Below are 22502 nucleotides of genomic sequence, written 5' to 3' on the forward strand. Positions count from 1 at the left end.
AAGCATAAGCTGCCAGCTTTAATGGATTTATAATATTTTGTCAAGGCGTCCACTTCTGAGGTCGTTTGCTTCTTTTGAACTCTTATCCTATTTGAGCGCACCGTCTCATGCGCAGCTGTCATTCGAGTTGGTTGGGGAATTCAATCAACGTAATTGTCCTATATACCCATCCCGAATTAAATGTCATTCGACGTCTCAAGATTCTTGACAGCGGACAGAATTCGACCTTGCAGGTTAGTTCAAGTGAGTCCGACCAGCCGTATTAGCACCACTCAATAATGCTTCAGCGCAAGTGTGGCGTCTGGTGCTATTGAGATCAGGCGTGAAGTACAGACTTCTCACGGTTGACTACGGTAACACAGTGTACTGTCCGAGAAGAGCATACGTCGCCATGAAAAAAAAAAAAAAAACAGGTCCACTTGTCAAAACACCGACCCCTGTTTTCACCTTCCTCTCGTTTTGCTCATCTTGTTGCCATTTTAGCAACATCGTCGCATGATTTAGCAGCATCTTAGTCATGCTTAGGGTAACAACGTTCTATTTAGTGGTGGGCGGATTTTTTTAGGGTCATGACGGAAGAATTAGCAACATATTGGTAATGATGGGCACAGCGCGTCCTCGTGGTTCCTTTTTTTTTTGTCTTTGTCTGTCGGCCGCACATTGCGCATCGTCATGGAAATACCAACTAGCCCAGTTTCGCACCTCGTTTCCACATATTAGTGACTTCGAAGTTTAGAAAGCAGCTACTTAAATAGCTTTCTAGGGCGCACTTTATTATTCAACAGCTAAAGTATAGACGGCCGAAATAGACTGTGCGGGGCGTGGGCTTTGGGACAATGACGAAGCAACGGTGGTCTCTGAGGGCGGAGACCGTACGTCACGGTTAATTGCGCCGATGAAAACAGGCTTCCAATTCTGCTAACAAAATGCCCGTTTTTTTCTTTTCTTCTTCGTTAAGGCCAGCTAGTGGCTAAGAGTGCTGAAGTTTCACTAAGTGTTTTCTGATTGGTGGTCGTTCGCACGCGTTCAAGTAAGTTAAATTATCAAAACATTGCAATATACACTTTATTGCGAGATTTAGAACGCCGCCGGTGAATAATAACACAGTTCAACTGTAAAGAGGGCGCACATAGCAGAGCGGCTGGGTTTGTTCAAACGAATCAGAATGCAGCGCTTCCGTTCCTCAAGGCTTTCGGACAACATCGATATTGCATGGAGCTTTCAAATAGATCAAAGGGCGGCAAAGTAGTTTTCGACTTGTATAAAAGTCATGCAATTATCATCGCCGAGTTAATAGACCAAATGCGTATCGAGAAATTTATTTATCCTTTCACAAGCGCCAATAACTGCACTGAAAGAAAATAAATATGGAAAAACAAGGAAAAGCGGAAAATACCTTGAAATGGAAGGAACAGAGGTTGCGTTATTTTTAAGAACAACATTTTTTCTTTGTTATGGTCAAATACAGAATTTGTCTTGATTTTAAGGGAATTGGCCCCCATACGGTAAAGGGAAAAATCCTCATCAATACTGTGTGCGAAACAATATATGTTAGTCTCTTTACTATTCTCAATTAACAGTTAGGTGCAGCTTCATCAGCCACGAAAGTGTACGCAGATGGATCTCGTATACTCGAGCCAATTCGTCTTAGTTTCTGAATCAGATACAGCCGCAATCACTTCGAGTCATGTCGCATCAGAGCATGGAACGGTTACTTGGAACTCTCGCTCAGTGCCGGGCGTCTTGGAGCCAGTTAGTCTTTCAGCGGGGTGTTCATATATCACGTGTTCTCCGTAGCGTGCTTATTATGTACATGTATTACATGTTACAGCCACATCCCGTCATTTGATTTTGTCGTACTATATGAAAACTGCAGTCATGAGGAAAGCAAAGGTTTCTCCCTTTATGGAATGCACTATAAGAATTTTGGTAAAATTACGGAGAAACGATAAACAGATTAGTTCAGTGAAATAACAGAAAAAACAAGCGAAGGGAGAACACAAATTAGGCGTTACAAAAATCACCATGCTTTTACTGTTTTTCTTTTAAAAAAATAACAGTAGAAAATCAGCAGGCACAACACAGACCGGTTGTCCTTTTTCTATTGTGCTACGAAAATAAAGAAAGAAATTAGAGAGTCTTACGTGCCAAAAGCACGATATGATTATGAGACACACCGCAGTGGGAGATTCCAGGTTAATTTTGACTACCTGATTTTTTTAACGTGCACATAAATCTAATTACGTGGGTGTTTTTGCATTTCGCCCCCATAGAAATGCGGCCGCCGTGAGCGGGATTCCATCCCGCAGCCTCATGGTTAGCATCGCAACACCAAAGCCTCTAAGCAACCACGGTGGTTGCTACGAAAACCAGGTTACACGTATTTTTTTTTAACTGTGCCGAATTTCACACCTTCAAATCTGAAGGTAGGCATGTAACTTCAGCTGTCCTCAACACTTTTTTGTAAATATGTTAGCAAAGTAAAATTCGTAATCTGCAGACTGCCGGTAAACTTGTTGCGAGTTCCTCACCTGCACAGATGCGACGCGTACAGTTAACGCGAAACGTTTCGGTAGATGTGTGAAGCCATCTTAGCCAATAATACAGTTTCCTAAATGCCTACATTATTCACTCGACAGTTCTAGCGACAATTTTAGCGACTTCGTAGAATATTTAGCGAAAAATTTATCGAAGTTGCTTATCTCATTTCAATGACACGGCTCGACAAAAAGTTTATAACACTGATTTCACGCAGTCGTTAGCAATCTGACTGCAGTTGTTGCACATCGAGGTCTTTGTCACGTGACTGTGACGCCACGCACTTTCGCGGAAAAGCAGGCGTTTCCGACATTCACTGAGCAAGAGAGAGAAGGAGAAGAAGGAATGGCAGGGAGGTCAACTAAAGAGGGTCCGGTTTGCTATCCTACGCAGGAACGAGATTAAGGAATTTAAAAAAAGAGAGAGAAATGAAGCAGAGACAACGCCGAGGGTACCGCTTCGTCCGGAGGTGCATTGAGCAGGTCGTCACATGAACAAGAGCCTTGAGTCAGAAATTAAATTTTGGGGCTTACCGTTTCGATATGCGCAAGTATTTCTATGCCTGCCCAACGAGGAAACCTATCCGTCCGTCCGTCAGTCCGTCCGTCCGTGCGTTACGTAAGACGAATCGCTATAAAGAAAATAATGCACAAAACAAATTAAGTTGGAAAGGAAAAACGCTGATGGTGGCGATTTTCCAACCCACGGCCCTACGCTCAGGAGCCGAGTGTCTTACTCGCGGGGCTATACAGACCCGTGCTCGCAGGAGGTGAATACATCTGAACGATATGAATGTGTTGTACCTGCGGTACAAAACAAATGTCAAATGAGAACAGTTTCTATGAAGACTTTGTTGAAAGCTTTGGTGATGGTGGAATAAAAGCCATTTCCAAAAGGAATAGCTGCGTGAACTCTGTTTTATTTTCTTTCTTCTTTGTTTTCTTTTTCCCAGTCCCCTCCACACCGCCTCCGAGCGTCGCGCTAATCCGCAGTTGTTGCGCCGGCACCTGAGACGGTGTGAACCCGACTGCTTGTATTAACTCTTTAAAATTCACTATGTATCTTGAACTGAACAATGATGGATCAGACGGGATAAGCAATAAAACACACAGGAACCTCGACGACGTATCCTCCGAGCTCTAACGGACTACATGAATAACTGCTGGGAGCAAGGTGGCATTCCAAGTCTATTGAAATCAGCCCAAATCATTTTTATACCGAAGCCTGGAAAGAAACCGCAACTGACGAACTTAAGGCGCATATCGCTAACATCCTGCGTCGGTAAACTCATGGAACATGTGGTTCTCACACGCCTCGCGAGATACATGGATGGTGGAGGACTTTACCCACATACCATAGTTGGATTTCGACTCAAGTTATCGACACAGGATATTATGCTCAAACTAAAACATCAGATCATAGATGCGGGTGAGAAGACTGCAGACACCAAGGCAATACTAGGTCTCGATCTAACTAAGGCCTTTGACACCGTCACACACAAGGCAATACTACAATATCTCCGAAAGCTGGATGTAGGACGTAAAACATACGCGTACATCAAAGACTTCGTGACGGATCGTACCGCAAACGATTCAATTGGAGAATCCAAATTGGAGGCACTCAAACTAGGTAATAGGGGTACCCCGCAGGGTTCAGTGCTGTCTCCCTTTCTATTCAACGTGGCAATGATCGGTCTTCCTGCGAGACTCGAAAAGATAGAAGGTCTCGGACGCAGCCTATACGCGGACGACATCACCCTTTGAGTGGCCGGTGGAAGCGATGGGCATGTGGAAGAGATCCTTCAAACAGCAGTAAACACGGTCGAAGACGACATCAGAGACAAGGGACTGAGATGCTCCTCGCAAAAATCAGAACTTCTGCTCTATAGACCCACATGCCGGGATCGAGAAAGCGTTAAGGAAAAGCCGGGAATTGTGGTCACAGTAGAAGGCACCACGATACCGATAGTGGAGAGCCTGAGAATACTGGGACTCCGCATATCCGAAAACGGCCATAACGGAGAAACCATTAGACTACTTGACAATAGTGTTTAACAAACAATCAGACTAATAAAACGGATATCCAACTGGCACCATGGCATGAAAGAGCACAATCTCATCCGATTAATAGAAACATTCGTAATCAGTCGTATTGTTATATGTGGTCCCTTAACTCAAGCTCTATGCATGCATCATTAGAAGGGCGTATAAGCAAGCCTTGGAACTTCCGGCAAATGAGTCAAACGAGAAATTCTTGGCGCTCGGCGTGCACAACACACTAGACGAACTTATTGAGGCCCAGAGAGCAGCGCAGTATGAAAGGCTTACACAGAGTTTGGCGGGGAGACATGTCTTAGATGACATCGGAATAACCTACGAAGCACAGCACAGAGTGCGGAGAGACATCCCAAGGAAAATAAGGGAACATCTATCAATACCTCCAATTCCCAGAAATATGCACCCGGAGTATCACCAAGATCGAAGAAACGCAAGAGCGAGAGCTCTCCACAAAAGATTCCGTAGTGCCAAGGACGTGGTCTATGGGGACGCGGCGGAGTACGCAAATATACAGTGTATGTCGATAGTTGTTACGAGTCTAGAGAATGACTGCAGAGTTAGTGGCACGGTAAAAACAGGGAAGGCGGAAGTGGGGGAGGAGGCTGCCTTGGCACTAGCAATAGCCTCCACGGAAGCTAACATCGTAGTAAGCGACTCCAAGACACCCATCAAGAACTATGCAAAAGGAAGAATCTCGCCGGAAGCGCTGAGCATTTTAAACAACTTTCGTGAAGATCGCGACATTCACATTATATGGGCACCCCGCACACTCCTCCTTTCCCGGGAACGAAATAGCGCACAACCTGGCTCGAGAACTGACAGGCCGAGCAGGTGACACGCAACAAACACTGGGAATGGAGAGAGACCCGATGGCCAGCTTTAACGAGATCACCAAACACTATGAATTGGGAAGGGCCCATTTCCCCCCGGCACACTCCTCGCTGAGCAGACGGCAAGCGACGGCATGGCGCCTCTGACAAGCAGATACATATCCGAACCCGGTGGCCTACCACCGCTACTACCCGGACCTTTACACGGATAGATGTAGATTCTTTCAAGAAAGGGCGGACCTACAACATATGGTTTGTGCTTGTCCTCGGACACCCACACAGAATAAAATAAATAACATCAGAGAGCAGTGGGAGACCGCGTTGCTCAGCTGTGCACCGGAAGACCAACTCAAGGCAATCCAGCAGGCCGAAGATGCCGCCTGGGCCCAAGGGCTGGAGGCCGTCATCTAGGTAGAGAGGCGTAGGTCTCAAATCTGCTGTGCACAAATAAAGTTTGTTCCTCCTCCTGAACAATACCGGGGCTCCTTGCGAAGACTGCCAAAAATTTTCAAGGTCACCTATGGTAGATAAGACCCCTTTTCCGAATGCTCTAGCGCGCGCGCTTCTCCGCACTGCAGATTTGCCAATTAACGGCGCCACCGATCATCGTTATAATGAAGGCGAAGTGCAATCTGCACATGCCGCGACTTTTCACTCGCGCCTTGTTTCATTGCGAGAACGACGCCTCCATTTTTCATCTCATAATACACTGTGCTTGCACACGCTGTTTGCAAAAAATTACCACACCGCCGTTACTTAGAAAACTGCCTCGCAGGAAAGCTAGCTTTGCAGTTATGGAAATGGTCTTATCCTTGAGGTCTATTACTCGAAGAGGCGGACTTGGAACGAGTTCTGATAATGACACCCGTTTCGAGGTATGCGCCATCAATTTTGCGGTAGAAATACACTGTTGCTTCACTTTCTTTAACAGAAATGCTGTTTTTTATGCATGCAAGCAAAAGATTAAATGAAACGCCGTGTATTTCATCGCATATTTTGGGGAATTGATATATCAAAACTGGCGTCAGCCTCACAATACGTTCCAATCAGATATGCCCAATTTGTGAAATGTTGGTAATTAGTGTATTATGCATTTTCGTTTCTCGTGCATGTAACGTATGCCTCTTTAAAAAATTCATCGCAAGGGCTAAAATTGTGCTATCTGTGCTAGTCGACCCAAAAAAGAAGATGTTGACAGGCCTTGCATTTTAAGCAGCTGGTGGTAAGCGTGAGGGGTCTCCCGTTTACATGTGCAATGTTACAAGTTGAAATGCAAAGCCGTTTGTTTACATCAACAATGTTGTTTTTTTAATAGTCTGCTAGAACGAACGCATTAAACGCTCTGAGAGCAATGTGGAAGATTTCTCCGGTGCCCTCAGAGCGTCTAGAACACCGCATCCAGAATATTGCAGACACACTATGTTACTATACGTGTTTCATCTTCATGCGCATCCGATGATTCTGAAATGACACGCTACGTGTCGAGAACCTTACAGATATCCAAGGCAGAAAAGACAGAAATTTGATAATTTTGCACGATGCCTACGGTTACCCCACATACATTTAGTATTGCTCACACCTTAACTTTTACACGTCCAACAGTGCCTACAAATTCTCATAGCGTTTCCTGCAGCTATAGAAATACAAACCGCCATTGTCGTCGTCGTATAAAGAGGACAATTTAGAGCGGACACTAATAGCGTCTAGTCGCGGTAACGGTATCGCCACGAAAAGAAAATGCAACGAAATCATCTCCAAAGTTCAAAAATGGCTTTGGTGAGACGCGAGCGAGGCCTCTCGTAACACTCACATCACAAACGCATCACTATCGCACACGGAGGCAAGCCGCGCATTGCATGCAGCCTCCGTTAGCGCATTAGTATGAAAACATCGCTGCAAGCACTTCGATGCATGAAGCAACTATTTTAACATACGTCGTGGGAAAACATGTATCCGCAAGCGAAAGATATTGGAAAATAATAAAGGTCCTTCCTTTGTGGCAACCGCGGATATTGTTCGCCTTGCATCGCCACATTCGCGATATTGGAGCGTCGTATAGAGCCTTCTAGGACGAGCATATTAATGGAGTCTTTCGTATAGCGGCAATATATCGGCGCGCGCGGGGGGGGGGGGGGGGTGGGGGGGGGGGGGGGGGGGCAGCCATCGGCAGCCTGTTTTTTTCGCTACATCTGCTCGCCGAACGCGCAGGTCGTAGGACAAGCGGTCGAACGACGAAAAACAAGCAGGCCCGCGGAGAAGCGGAAAGAAAACAGATATAGAAAGGGAGATGGTTACACGTGAAAAAGCTGCAGCAACCGCGCAAGCGTGCAGGAAGCCGCAGAGCCAGCAAGAAAGCCAGCGCATCACCTTTCGCACTTCTCTCTCCCCCCGCCTACCCCCTCTCCCTTGCACTGCCCGCTTTTTGCCCGCTAGGCTCGTGGCCCCTTCGTTCCTTTGCCCCCGAACCTCGACCTGCCAAGTCGGCAGTATACGAGCGAAGCCAACGCGCTCCCGAGTATTCAGAGATGGAGTTAAGGAGAACGGTGGTGGCTTTTGATTGGTCCCGGTGCGGACCCGGACCACTTCACTCGATGCGACTTTGCTGTTGGCTTGCTTTCTTTCTCTCCCTCCCTGTCGTTTATTTTTTCCCCTCTCTTCTTTTTTTCTTTTTATTGTTCACTAGTTCAACCGCTACCTCGCCAGCGCGTTTTCAGCGTGTTCCCGCACCTACAGTCGTGCGTATATCCCGGCCTCGTCAACCACGGTGCACCCGTTCCAACGCCATCACCTCTGGCCGTCACTAGCCGCCCTTTCAGTGCGGCCGAAGGTAATCTTCAGCGCAAACATTTCGCGGTTCGCTGTAAGCCATTTAGTGTAGCTGCGTTCGTGTGGTCGCAACCTTCCGCGTCTTATTTTATTATTATTATTGTTTTTTTTTTCGCGTGTCCGCCGCTGGCGTGCGCTCTTCTCCAGCACTGGCCGGTGTTTGCGAGGCTCGAGTCTGTCCCTGGGCAAGACTGCTCCTTGTTCGCCGCGGGAATTTTATTGAGACATTCGTTCCAAAATTTTTCTGAGCCGCGAACACGCATTCTCTCTCGCTCTCTTTCTTTCTTTGCTAAAAGAAGTCGACATGTACTTATAGACGGAAAATTAACGTGATAGGTAACGAACGCTGGGAAGCTACAGGCCGAACATATTCACTCAAAGGGTGGCAACATATTTCGCTAGGCCGCCGTGTTCACAGTATATGTAGAACTGGGGCAGGAACTGTTGCCCAGTTATTTCTGGAACTGAGCTAGAAATGATGGGTAAAAAAGTTGCGGTGCATTCGCCGTTTTATACAAAGCTCGCATCTAAGCCTGAAGCTTTACTAAGAAGTTTGATTAATCTGTGTGCGAGAATGCGAAGTTGTCTCGCAGCGTCACTTCCTGAGAGAGGAACGGGGACGCAGCGATCTTCCTTGTTTGACGTCTGAGCTGCCTTATCTGCATCGTCATTTCCAATGATGCCGCGATAGATATCATGGCCTTTTTCTCTGAAGTGGTGGACTACTTCCACGATTTCACACGTGAGCTGATCCGGTGTTTCATGTCGGAGAAACGACTGCACAGATTGCAAGGCCGGCCTTGAATCGCAGAATACTGCCCGTTCTCGTGGATTTTCAGCATTTATCAGACGAAGCGCGTCGCGGAGGGCCGCGAGCTCTGCAGCTTAGACGTAGTGATATGGGAAGTCTTCAACGGCTTGGTTGTTCGCACTGTTGGTATAACTACAGCGCCATCGAAACTGGTTGATATAGTTGAGGCATCAGTAAAGACATGTGTGCAGTAGTTGCTGTATTTCTCGTTGCGTGAGTGCTGATGCTGGCAAGCCCGACTTTTTATGAAGTCCTGGGATTGTAAGGTTTACTTGAGTGCGGCTCACACAACATGGAGGAATGGAAGGTCTTGCCGCAGGTGCCTAACCTGACCTGAGAAAGGCACAATGCGCGAAGAAAGTTGCACTGAATGTCGTTCGGGGCCTTTCTACTGGGAGACTTGCGAGGGGGTGGGTAGGGGCCAGAGCGAAGTGTGTTAGGCACGCACGCATTGTTTCAATGGTAATGTGCGTTCGACTGGTGTAATCTTGAGCGACCGTAATAACTCCAGTCGTTCACGCGCTACGCGGTAGACCAAGGCATATCTTGAGGGCTTGGGGTTGTATGCTTTGGATTGTATTCAGGTTAGTTCAGCAGGGGTTGGAGGTGACCGGTAGGCTGTACCGCAGGAGTCGAATAAATAAGATCCTGTAAAGGTGCAGCATAGATCTTTCATAGGCCTTTCCTGCTCTCATTAGCAGAGCGGAATACCGCACATACAAGGCGCAGCAGACTGCACATACTGAACCCTTCACTGCAACTCAGACCTTCGGCCGGACTGCACCGACGCGAAACGTCTCTTCTGTGTCGGTTGTGGCTGGGAGCTGCCTTCCCGAAAGCTTACTCAACTATAACTGGAATGGCTGATAGTCCTGCATGTGATGTTTGCGGATGCGAGGAGAACACTGACCACTTATCGTGCCACTGTCCTCAATTTCAAGCACAACGACAATCTTTGTCCAGCACATTGAGGAAACTAGATGGTCGTCCTCTGAGTGAACAGACAGTACTAGAGCGCCGTCCCCACCAATCATCGGCTCAGAAGGTAGTGAAGACACTTTTGTGCTTTCTGAGAACGTCTGGTTTGCACGAGTGGCTTTGACTCAATTAGTGTCTGTGCACGTCTCTCTCCCTTCTCTCTCTCCCTTCTCTCTCTTCCCCTTCTCCCTTCCCCCAGCGTGGGGTAGCCAACCAGACTCTAGGCTGGTTAACATCCCTGCCTTCCTTATCTCTTTCTCTCTCTCTCTCTCTCTCTCTCTCTTGATTAATCTGTTTCCCCGTTCTCGACTATAGCCTTTATTGCAATACGCACCGTATCGACTTACACTGTCGAGGCGCCCTCATAAATTTGGCACTGCAATCTTGGACAGTATATAGATGTTACTCTGACAGGCGACACTTATTTAACGCTTAAACGAAGCTGCATTACTTTCCGTCGGTTCTTTCTGCTCAGGACGTCCCCTAAATTGTGACTATAGATTACATGCTTGCACGTCTGACGGGAGCTGCAATCAGTGCAGCGCTGATTAGAGCTTAGATTAGCATTCGGAGATATCGCTTAAGAGGAAGCTTTAGCTCGGGCCCCAACTCCGACGCGGCCTATTCAAATACATGTAAAACGCAAAAACGCTTTTCTGAAATAACCCCTCGACCGATTTTAATGAAATTTGTTGCATTTGAGAGAAAATGGTAAATTATGGTGACTATCGCAAGCGGAATTTCGATTTAAGGCCTGCATTTTGTGAAAAGGATTTTCAAAAATTCGAAAGTTCGAGAGCAGGATAGATGCACGAAGTTTATAAGTTAATAGCGCTGCATCAAAAACAGATATCGTGGTTCTGTAAACGGCATTCATTAAATCATTCAAAACGGACAAATTCGGTATGTCAATTTGTATCTTACATGAATTTGTTACGTTCTGCACAAGGGTTCTGCAAAAGCTGTATTTCCATATTACTAATCTTTTTTAGATTCATGTGTAACATATCAATTTTGTCTGCTTTAGATGTACTATCAGATGCAATCCACAGAATTGTGATATCATTTTTCCTTGCTGAGTCAGAGAGCTGTAAACTTGATAGTTTCGTTTTCTGAAAATTTTTGATTTTGCCAGTTTTTAATAAAAAATTGACGATCTAAATAAAAAATTGGAAGCCAACAATCACTAGATATTAAGTTTTTTCTTTTAAATGCAGCAAACCTCGTCAAATTTGGTGCAGTGGTTGCCTAGAAAAACGAATTCTCCTTTTACATGTATTTAGAAAGGAGCACCCGCGCTGAAGTTTCCTCTTAACGTGACGCGAGCTGTACGTAAAGAAAAACGCAACACATATGCTTTTAACAGTATTGTGCATTTGAACATCCGAGGGAAACTTCCGCTCTTCTCGTCACTGCAATAAGGGTGATTTTGCCTGTGGGCTATCGATATTGTAGCTTACATTCCGCTGAAGGCACAAAGATTACCCGCTCTTGTTCTGCAGTTAGATCACCTTATCAAGGCGACTCAACCTCGCTCACTTGGTACCGAAGAAAAAGGCCTCGTTTAAGAATGCGGTTCGTCCGCTATTCGCGACGTTACAAGCGGACTTCTTTCTCACTCGGCGCAATTGCTCGTTAATACCTGGCTTTTTTTCTAAGGCCTTACTTTTGTTTTTGTATCCGTTCTATTGTGAACCTATCATTTCTCACTCGGAAGCTTACGACAGGCTCAAGTTTTGGCTAAGTCTGTCTTTTCCTTGCCCCCAGTTTTGCATAAAACAACTTTAAAAAAGAAGTAACGAGCAATTTCTTGAGTCGCAAGCGGAAGCTGAAAGCGCTCAGCAGAACACATGCGACCGCCGCTTAACTTCTGACCTATAAAAGGCAGCGGTGGGAGTTCTGCTAACAACACTGCTGCCAGATGGTTTTTCACCTCGATGGGTGGGAAGACAAGAAATGACCAGCACTTCGTATGAATCGATTTTCCCCCCACTTCTATATGCTCCATTTTGGCGCTTATGTTTAGCTGTTTATTGTACGGTTCCTATTTCATTTGGAGTATAACACAACTCTCTCTGACGTCTTTCTGTTACGCGCACGTTCCTTTTAGCTTGCTTCTTAGTCAAGAAAGTATGCGTTACTGTTCAAATTTCCTTTTCACATATACAGAAAAAATCAATAATTTAGGTGGAAGCAAACTTTCGGTAGTCCTCGCGGATATACTGCTCTTATTGTTCTTCGCTTCGCGAATTTTAGTGCTATTATATGTAAGCTATAAAACATCTGAAAGATAACTTCTGCTAAGGCTACCGGAAAAAATTCAAAAACAAAAAGAAAGAACACTTGCTTGTGAAATATTCAGTAATACGTGTGCAACAAGCATAAAGCTTCCTTTTTACACCAAGCCGCAGTTATGGCCACGTAAATTGCTACCCGGTCGGCGGGGTACTTTCCTTTCTCTTTCTTTCTTTCTTTCTTTCTTTCTTTCTTTCTTTCTTTCTTTCTTTCTTTCTTTCTTTCTTTCTTTCTTTCTTTCTTTCTTTCTTTCTTTTTGCCGATGGTATACTTGTAGAACTTCTAGGAAAAAAGAGAAACGAAGACAGAGAATGACATTAAAGTTGTAAATCTCGATGTTTCAATCAACGAAAAGTTTTCACTTCATCAGTTTTTACAAGGCAGTTAAAGAGTTGCAAGTAAGGATATTGCTCCGAAAGGTAACTAGAACCGGTCATTCTCACTTAGATTCCACAGATTTTGCCCAAAGAGATTCAGCGGCAGCATAGGGACAGCTCTCTCTATTTTCTCTCTATTCCCCTTCTCCCTTCCCTCGGCGTGGGGTAGCCAACCGGACTCTCGACTGGTTAACATCCCTGCCTTCCTTATATCGCCCCTCTCTCTCTCTCTCTTCTCGTCCTGTCTTTCGCACTGCAAAAAAAAACCAAAAAAAAACATGACATTCACAGTGGTAACAGCGCGAACAAAATGACGCCGGAGTGAAAGGGCACAGGACGAGCGCTGACTCACAACGAAGTTTACTGAAACACACACACACACACCCAGGAATATAAGCGACACAGGCGATCACATGGCCAAACGAGGAACGCACAACCAGGCCGCGTGGATACAGGGCATCTGTTACCGTATCGAGCTGTCTAGGTAAATTATTTCCTGCTGAGAAAGCGCCATCAAAGGCTGGCTAATCCACCACGAGCCATTCCGCGCAACGTGGGCTGCTTTCACGACTAATCTAGCGGATACATCAGTATGCTTAAACAAAATTGTTGTCTCTTTGAGCAGAGGCTTACACTTACATTGTCGGCAATGGGAATAACACAACAAAACAAGGGCATAACATGCGCATAATCATTCTTGTCTAAGGACAATTCATGCCCCCTAAGTCTTACATTGATGCACCGGCCAGTTTGCCCTATACATGCACTCGCCCACACTTGGTTGTGAGTCAGTGCTCGTCCCGTGTGCTTTCACTCCGTCATCGTTTTGTTAGCTCTGTTGCCATTATGAATGCATACCAACTCGCCCGACTTTCCACTTTAATAAAACATGACATCACGTCAACTCGCGAAGTCGGTTTTCTTTCTTTAATCTTACGCGGCGCCGATGAATAAAAGAGAAGAGGTGAGCCTCGATGCGAAAGAGGTTGAGAGAGAGAGAGCGCACGCTGACGCTGCCGGCCCCCTCGCGAAACGCACGAGCAGCGCCGTGGCTTTCCGGTGGTTAGACGTGTATATAGTAGGGTGCATAAACAACGCCAGAGCGTCTCACCGAATCAGACGCCACGCAGAACATAGAGGCCGATCGATGAACTTTGGGGAAAAAGAAAACAAAAAAAAAAAAAAGAAAAGAAGCGCCGCCTTCACAGAAAAACGCTGCGACACCGACGTTCTGGCTAGAGCCTATGTCGGTTCTCCAAAATCGGGGCGCCAGTTCCGCCTGAAGGGACCTCGCAACTAGTCCTTCCTTCAGTTGGTTATACGAGGTGCAACAAGAAGCGTAGAGGGGGGGGGGGGGGGTATGAATGACGCGTGTTTAGAGAGGCGGGATGCCGAACAGATGCGACACTTTTTTTTTCGTTCTTTCGTTAGTTCGCTCGTTCCTGACTCAATTAAAGGGCAAGAACGTTCCGCATGGAAATGGACTCTAACGCAATGTGCGCGTGTATCTGGTATGCCGGAATGACAACTCGTTCAATATTCAACGAGCGGTACGATCTTTGGCTCGCTGTCTCGACACTGAAAGGCTCCGGAACATTGTTACATTGCGGCGGTTTCACAGAGAAAAATCGTCCGACCTTCTGAAGGGGTTCATACGTTCGTGTGTGCATGGGTGCATGCGTAGCCATTTGTTCGCGTGTTTATGCGGGCGCCCGCGCATGTGTTTGTGTCAGTGCAGGTTTAAGAAGGCAAGACGAATGCGATTTTGACTTACGAAGATACATCTCACAGCGCTGACATTTCACGAGACGAATGTTTTTTTTTTTATTCATTCCGAACACGCATAGATGGAAGAAGATAACGCTTACATGCATAAGGAATGTTTGTTGACAGTGCGCGTCAAATGCGGGGATGATACGTTAGGCCTATAAACGAACGAAGATTGAGCAGCGCCGATCCACACGTGTCTTGTTCGTTTGAAAACCGCAGTTGCACGCCCCCCCCCCCTCCCTCCCCATTTCTGTGCCCTCAGAAAGTCCGTAAGTTTATTCACAAAATATTACCATACGCAGCGCATGTGTGAAAGGCTGTACTTGATACCTGTTGTAGCGATGTGGCGTTTCACCTGAAACTACGCTAAAAGGGCTGATAAATGAAGTCGAGAGCGCTGACAAAGTGCATCTCATTTGCATATAAACCCTGTTCATGCCGGGGTCGCGTTTGCAGTGTGATCAAAGAAGTGCGATTTAAACTGAACATCGGATTCAAACAAACTAACAAACGTAAGTTTGACTTTGGATTTATAAACCCAGAGAAAACGTGCAAGGTTAAAAATATATGGGCAGCCTTAGAATTAAGCTTACGCTTAGCTTTAAACTGAATGAGAATCTAGCGAAAATGAGTTCCGCATAAAACTGCATTGCATAAAACTGCAAGTTCCGCATAACTTGGCACGACACGCACCGTGGCTTCTAAATGCGGCGGTTGCTTCTCGGTAGTTCACCTATTTCAATAATTGCGTCTTTTATTCTCGTTGCACCCCGGCTTCACCGACGTGAGGAATCGCTTCTATACCGGCTGTGGTTGGGAGTGGCTTTTACGAAGGCGTACACTACTTTGATTGGAATGACCGACAGTGCTGCACGCGACATCTGCGGCGGCGAAGAGAACATCGAACATTTATTGCGCCATTGTCATCGATTTCAGTCGAAAAAAAAAAAAACACAATCTTACGCAATGCGAAGACTGGACGATTGGCCGTTGTCCGTGCAGACGTTACCTGAAGACCGTCCCCATCTCGTCGGCCCACCAAGCTGTGAAGGCACTTTTGTCTTTCTTGAGGGTGACTGGCCTATGTGAACGCCTTTGACTCGCTCAGGCCATCCGCGTGCGGGAGCTAGCTCACTGCGTCTTTCCTCCCCCTCCTCTCTCTATCTCATCTTTGTATTCCCGCTTTCCCGTCCCCCAGACTAGGGTAGCCAATCAGACGCGCTTCTGGTTAACATCACTGCTTTCTCTCTTTCTTACCTCCTCCTCCTCCTCCTCCTCCTCCTCCTCCTCCTCCTTTATTCTCGCTACGGCTTCCAACAGAAATTGCGAGGCATCCTTCAGAGGGAGCCTCACAATCCCAGGACTTCGCAAAAAGTTTGTGTTACCGTTGTCTGCATCAAGCAACGCCAGTTACCCTTCTCGTATGAGAATTACAGTGACTGCACACGTGTCCTTACTGATGGCTCAACTACATCGACCAGTTCCGGAAGGACTGTACTTATACGGACAAAAAACAAAACAAAAAAAGAAACAATAACGCAACCGTTAAAGGCTTCGCGCGTCACAACGTCTACAGCTAAGGAACTCGTGGTTCTTCGCGGTGCACTTCAGATTATCGATAGACAGAGTCCCGCAAAAAATTTATTTGTTTACTAAGTATACCTCAGGGTCAAAGGCATTACAGAGCGGAGTGGTTATGCAATCAACAAGAAAAAAGGAAATATGCAGTAGGTCAACGTATACACAAAAAGCTTGGCTGCTAATACAATGTTAGCTAATAACCAATAACGAAAAATGTAAGTTTAAAGCCAATGACAAAGCAATGAACAAAGTAATAAGCAATATGCAGTGCGTAGTGATGCATATTGGACAGACTTCTGCGACTCAAAAGCCGACATTATATTGTATGCAGTGGTTCCTCTGAAATGGAACTCACGACAGACTGACGTGGAAAATCATGAAACTTAACCATCATTTGGTAGAAAACAGGCCACGAGGTTTCTTTTCAATGGTGCATCAGCGATTGCAGTGTCACCGAAAAATGGCGACGCCAACAAGGCTGCTCGTAAGTCACGTGAAGGCGACCATGCACTGCGTCCCAATTCCTCTCTCTAGGACTGACGCTGCAAGGCAGCTTTGCATCCTGGCGCGCACACTCCCGTTAGCCGAGTGGAGCACCGTATCATATAAGGCGCACCAGACTGCACAGACAAACGCCTTAGCCTGCAACTCGGAACTGCGCCCAGAGGGGTCCATAGTGTGTTTGGTTAAAAGTTGTTCTTACGAGAGCTTATTCAGCGCTAAGTGGAACGGCTGAGAGTACTGCATGTGATGTCTGTGGCTGCGAAGAGAACGTCGACCACCTAATTGTGCCACCGTACTCAATGCGACATACAAACAATCAATGTCCACCGCATGGAGGCGACTAGACGATCATCCGGGGAGCGCACCGGCACGACACTGGAATACCGTCCCCACGGACCACTGGCGCTGAAGCCAGTGAAAGCCCTTTGGGTGATTTTTCAAAACGACTGGCTTGTGCGAGTGCCTTTAACTGCGTGATGCTGGCCTTGCACGTGCACACATTCCCCCATCGCCTTCTTCTCTCTTTTCTTTCTATTACAATTTTTTTCCCAGCGTAGGGTAGCCAACCAGACGATTTCCTAGTTAACATCTCTGTCTTCATTCTTTAGTTTCCCTCTCTCCAGCTCCCAATAAAGGATGTCTCTCTCTATCTCTCTCTCCACTAGCTTATTTCCTACAGGCAGCTTCTTTTCCACGGGTCTTTCCTTTTTGCCTAATTTGAAAATAAGCTTCACTTGACGCTCCTGTTCCTAAAAGAAAAAAAGAAACTACAAAATACCCCCCCCCCCCGTCCCCTTTCCACACGAATTCGCGCCTAAAGCACAAACTTCGCTTCCTTAAAACTCTCGTCATTCCCAGCTGCGCCGAGGTCTTCTGCATACCGCAATCCGTCGGAATAATGAGCCTAACATAGAAAGTGTCAAAAGGGAACAACGAAGCCATCACACTACTCTCACATATGCATACAGCGTACACCCAGCAGTGCTGCTATTGTTGTAAGGACAAATGGCGGCTGTCTGTTTGAGGGGTGCACGCTGCCATTCGAGATTCAAAAGAACTGCACCGTTGTTGCGCGCCCTGTGCCGCTCTCGCCATGCAGTGAAGCTCCCGAACTTTGCCCGTCATTGTTCCTCCCTGCCACGGGAAGAGATATATGTGCGTATAGAGCTCTACGCGCATCTCATCGCGTCTACCTGCGCAGGTGTCCGGAGTAGCCGCCGTCCGTCAGGGCTAATATCTTTTCTCCGCAGTTGAGCGGACCAACAATGAGCCGGAAATAATACATCGACTCGTGGGCTTCGCATGTATAGTTGCGAAATGAAATAACGGAAGCGCGGAAGGAGGGGAGAGCTAGAAGTAATTAAAGGCCATGACGGATGAGTCCCGAGCTGATGGGAAACTCTTGGAGAACATCGTGTTGACCAGTGTTCGTACGCGGTCCGCGTATGAACATTTCGTCACCGCTGTGTTCGTAAGCAGTCCAAGCTCGGTAACCTTCGTTAGGTCAGCGCATTTTCACGTTTCTGGGAACCCATAGATCATAGGTTACGCGCGGCGCTTCTATTTCGAATCGATGTTGCTTTCAAACTTCAGCAAGAAATGCCCAAATGCCAATACTACGGGGCTGTATAACCTTCTGTTTCGAAGTTACTGTACAATAATGTTAACATTGCCACCTTCAAGAATCTTTTGCGTGATGAGAGCGTACACGCACGCACGCACGATCTATCTATCTATCTATCTATCTATCTATCTATCTATCTATCTATCTATCTATCTATCTATCTATCTATCTATCTATCTATCTATCTATCTATCTATCTATCTATCTATCTATCTATCTATCTATCTATCTATCTATCTATCTATCTATCTATCTATCTATCTATCTATCTATCTCGCAAGTCAGTGACAGCGATGCTAATTTAAGTGAACTTGGCGCTCTCGTAATGGGTAGTAGTCAAGCGTGATTTTGTTAGCAGTGCTGTTAACCCCTCTTCGAGCGGCGTCGTTCAGTTTTTTACCAACAGTGACGACACTACAGCTTGCCTCCTTCGACAAGGCCGTCCAGAGGAGCACGAGTTTCGTACGCAGTAAAATGGCCGACTCTGTACACCATGAGTTTTTTCCTCACGGCTCCGTAGGCATTATGGGCTTTCAACGCTCTCCGCGCATAGTAGTACTTCGAGCTGGCAATACAGTATGCGGGGTAGTAAACGTCGGTAGAGCGCGCAGTCAAGCTCCAAGCCTTTCTTACTGGCTGCTCTCGGAGGGCCCTTACAAGGCTGTCCAGACTAACACATGTTCTTAACGACGCTGTACCCGACTCTTGTTCTTGTAGCGGCGCCTCGGACTAATGCCGCCGTGCACTCTACCTGACACACGTAAACAGAAGCAGGTACGTAAATAAAATAAAGTCTGCGAGAAGGAGGGGTTGGGGTACAGTGCGTGTAATCGGTGCCTCGTAATAGCTGCGTGCCTTGAACGCGGCCGGTATATATTCAAGAAGAAAACGTAAACCTGGCAGGCATGGCGCGGCTTTCAAAGCAGACCGCTACAGAATCCTTTATTTCAAAGCGTACGTTGCTTGCTATCCGATAGGATGAGCAAAAAAAAAAAAAAAGGGGGGGGGCAGGATGCTAATGGACCGCCAGCTTTCTCCTGGCTAACAGCAGCGCTCGGTTCGTTCCTAAAATGGCACTAGACGCTGGGTAAGGGCCGCTAACTACCAGTAATTAACTCTCCCACATGGTTTGTCGATGAATTCGCGGTGCGCCCTTGCACTCCGACCAGCTCGTATAGTGAAAAAGCAAACATGTTGATGGAGGTGGTTTTTAGTCAGCGGTGATAGTGGACGTTTCCTTGTTCCTTTGAGACATGTGCTTAGTGGATACCAGAGAATTGATCGCGAGCATACGCCCCCTCGTAACGTCCTCGTAACGTAACGTAAGGTTCTTTTTTTTCCCTAGGTGTAAGATGTGACGCTAATTACTATATTCATTCTATCTGTAGCTATTGAGTATAGATGAAAAAAATTTAATTATGAGGTTTTACCTGCCATAACCACGATCTGATTATGAGGCAAGTCGTAGTGGGGTACTCCAAAAATCTGGACTACCTCGGGTTCTTTAACGTGCACCTAAATCTAGGTACACGGGTGTTTTCGCCTTTCGCCCCCATCGAAATGAGGCCGCCGTGGCCGGGATTCGATCCCGCGTATTGAGTGTAGACGAAAAGTGACTAAGGAACTCGTAGTGAGCACCACATGACTTGTAGCGTAAACCATATGGTTTACGCTACACTATACACTATATGCTTTCGGGCTTTTCTTCTTCTTTAGTCGGAGTGCAGTTATCGGTTTTTACTTGAACATGTATTTTCCTGCTTTTGCGTGTCTATTACGTCCGCACGGGGACTTATTAATGTTCTTGTAGTGATTATTTGTAAACTGTTTATAGCGATAACAATTATATGGACCCTCCCAGCGCATTTCTGCTGTCCGTGTCGCCGTCGCCGAGATATTCCCTATAAATTCCGCAAGCCGTATGCTGTCCGCACGCCGTATGCTGTATGTGCGACTGAAAGCGTTCGAGGATGAGCCGACTAGGACTGCTCAATATCACGCGCGGTTGGGAGGAAAGCAGGGGAGGAAGGGTGCAGTGGGGAGGGAAGAGATAGTGAGGGGATAGAAAGAGGGAGTCGCTCTGCTCTTGCGGATGATGCGGCGCGGCCGCGCAGCTCCTACCTTGAAAGCGATCTGGAATGGGAACAATACGCCGAGTGCTGATAGCTGTGTGTGCGCTGTGTTTTCGCCACTTAGTTCGCGTTGAAGCGAAAGGCAGCACGAAGGTTAATCCGATCGTTGGCGCTGCCGCGCTTCATAACTCCAGCGTTCTGACAGCGAGTTTCCGCGGTCATCGAGTGCGATGTGTTCATGTTTGCTTGCGCGCGAGTGACAACATGCTTGTTAAGTTGGTTAGCGAAGGTTTACAAATTTATACGGCCGATTAAACTACTATCCTTGCTTCGTATAGCTGTCTACTAATTTGCTGTTGCAGTGAATGCCTCGCCTTTCGTGCGAAACTGCGACTGTTTTACCTGTTTTTCAGGAAGCATATCTAGCGAGAGCAACGGTTCACATGACCGATAATTACTTGCTTGTGCAAGGTGAAAATCACTACGCTGATAAACAGTGTGCATAAGGCGTGGTTGAAGAGGCTCCGTCATCCGATATGCAAAACTGCGATATCTACCGACCAAGCTTATATACAGCCACTGGCAGAGTTTACCAGAACAGGCGAAAGACCCTTTTAGCGACTCTGTTTGATAAACACATACAGACTGTAGAAATCAAACGTTGTTAGTAAAAGAACGAAGGCTATAGGGAGCTGTTCTGACAGTGTGAGACTCCGCCGTATTGGCGAATTCACTATTTATCAGCTGTTATTGGGCCACAGGGCTCCTACGGCTTCCCTCATTTCCCTAAAACTTCAACATGACAGAATTTGACAACATGGCGGGGTTCGGCATTGTTCGGCACAGATTGTTTAATGCAATATAACTGAAGGAGCTCTGGCACTGCGATTGTTCAGCCACCACAGGAATGACCGTCAGTACACGGATTTGTTTGATCTTCGTGCTTGTGGCTTCATTTATTACGCTTTATCTGCCTTTATGGGCCTAAACTTCAAAGCAATCTATGTTTTTTCCCATGCAGAAGGCAATCAGACTTTGTGAACACCGCAATCGCTGATAATTGCATTGTTTCTGCTCGTCCATGCGTCCGTAGCGTAAAGGTTTCGACATCGAGCTTCTGGGCTGGAGGTCATGTGTTCGAATCCTGCCGTCAGACGATATTTATAATTTTAGTTAATTATTTATAGCACCATATTTTCTAGAAAATGATTACATTGCAATGTCTCGAAGCCGTTTAAAGCCAGAAGGACGAAGTTTAGGCAAATCCATGTACTAAACGTCATTTAAAACTCTTGCTTGGGATAGTTGGTTCATGCTTGAATGAGTAAAGGCAAGGCGCAAAAGACAAGTACTGAAGAAGGACACAAACGACAGGACCGGCGCCATCCTGCCGGTTCTGTCGTTTGTGTCCTTCTTCAGTCCCGGTCTTTTGTGCCTTGCCTTTATTCATTTAAACGTCATTCCCGTGCTGACTGAACCGCACTGTTCGCAAACACCGTAGACACTGGCGCCACTGTTCTCTCTAGTAGTTGTATGAAATTCCACGGTGTATAGCACGCTTAGTTCGTTTTTTCAACGGTGATGCCACGGGGAAGGCAGCGCTGTTGGCAAACAGAAAAAGCAAGATGTAGGAAGGCAACGAAATAGACATAAACGAGGATAAACGGGGAGGCTAAACCCGATAAATGTTCGATTGGCTACCTTCTTTGGAAGAGGAGAAAAAATTTGGAAGAATCGAGGAGAAAGGAAGCCAAGAGAAGAGATAATTAGTCTTCACCCGTGTACCGCGATGCAACTGGCAACAATCACAGACTGTCGTGTAATGTCGGCCGCTTCCAAAAAAGCACAGCAACGCCTTTGAAGAAACCCTTAATGGTTTTCATGCCATCGTTGTCAAACCGTCGCTGGCCGTCGTCATCATTCCGTATTTTCCTCATCACTATAATCGCCGTTGTACTGCTGTTGTCGTTCATGTCGTTGTTGCCAGCCCATCTTCAGCTTCTCTGATCGGCGCCTAAATGTTTTATTTGCCCCACGGCTCGTGTATTATTTATTTTCTTTTTTCTTTTGCAGGCCAGGCACTCTCCAACGTAACTGACTGGCAAGCGTGCCGTCAACCGGCCACTACGTTAGAATTTTGCGAACGAATCACATAAGAACTCCTGTCAATTTTTCTGTGTAGTCACGGAACGCTGCGGGTCGTGGCTTGAATGAGCAAAATTCGAATCTCGAAGTCTCA

The 22502-nt window shown here is 46.5% G+C and overlaps 1 protein-coding gene across 1 annotated transcript in view; it reads left to right on the plus strand.

Annotated features, from left to right (window-relative positions):
• LOC142579139 (uncharacterized) overlaps positions 1-22502 on the plus strand; it is an 87835-nt gene that overhangs the window by 16944 nt on the left and 48389 nt on the right. The window lies entirely within an intron of this gene.

The sequence above is a fragment of the Dermacentor variabilis genome, chromosome 4 (assembly GCF_050947875.1).
Source record: "Dermacentor variabilis isolate Ectoservices chromosome 4, ASM5094787v1, whole genome shotgun sequence".
In the NCBI taxonomy this organism is placed as follows: Eukaryota; Metazoa; Arthropoda; class Arachnida; order Ixodida; family Ixodidae; genus Dermacentor; species Dermacentor variabilis.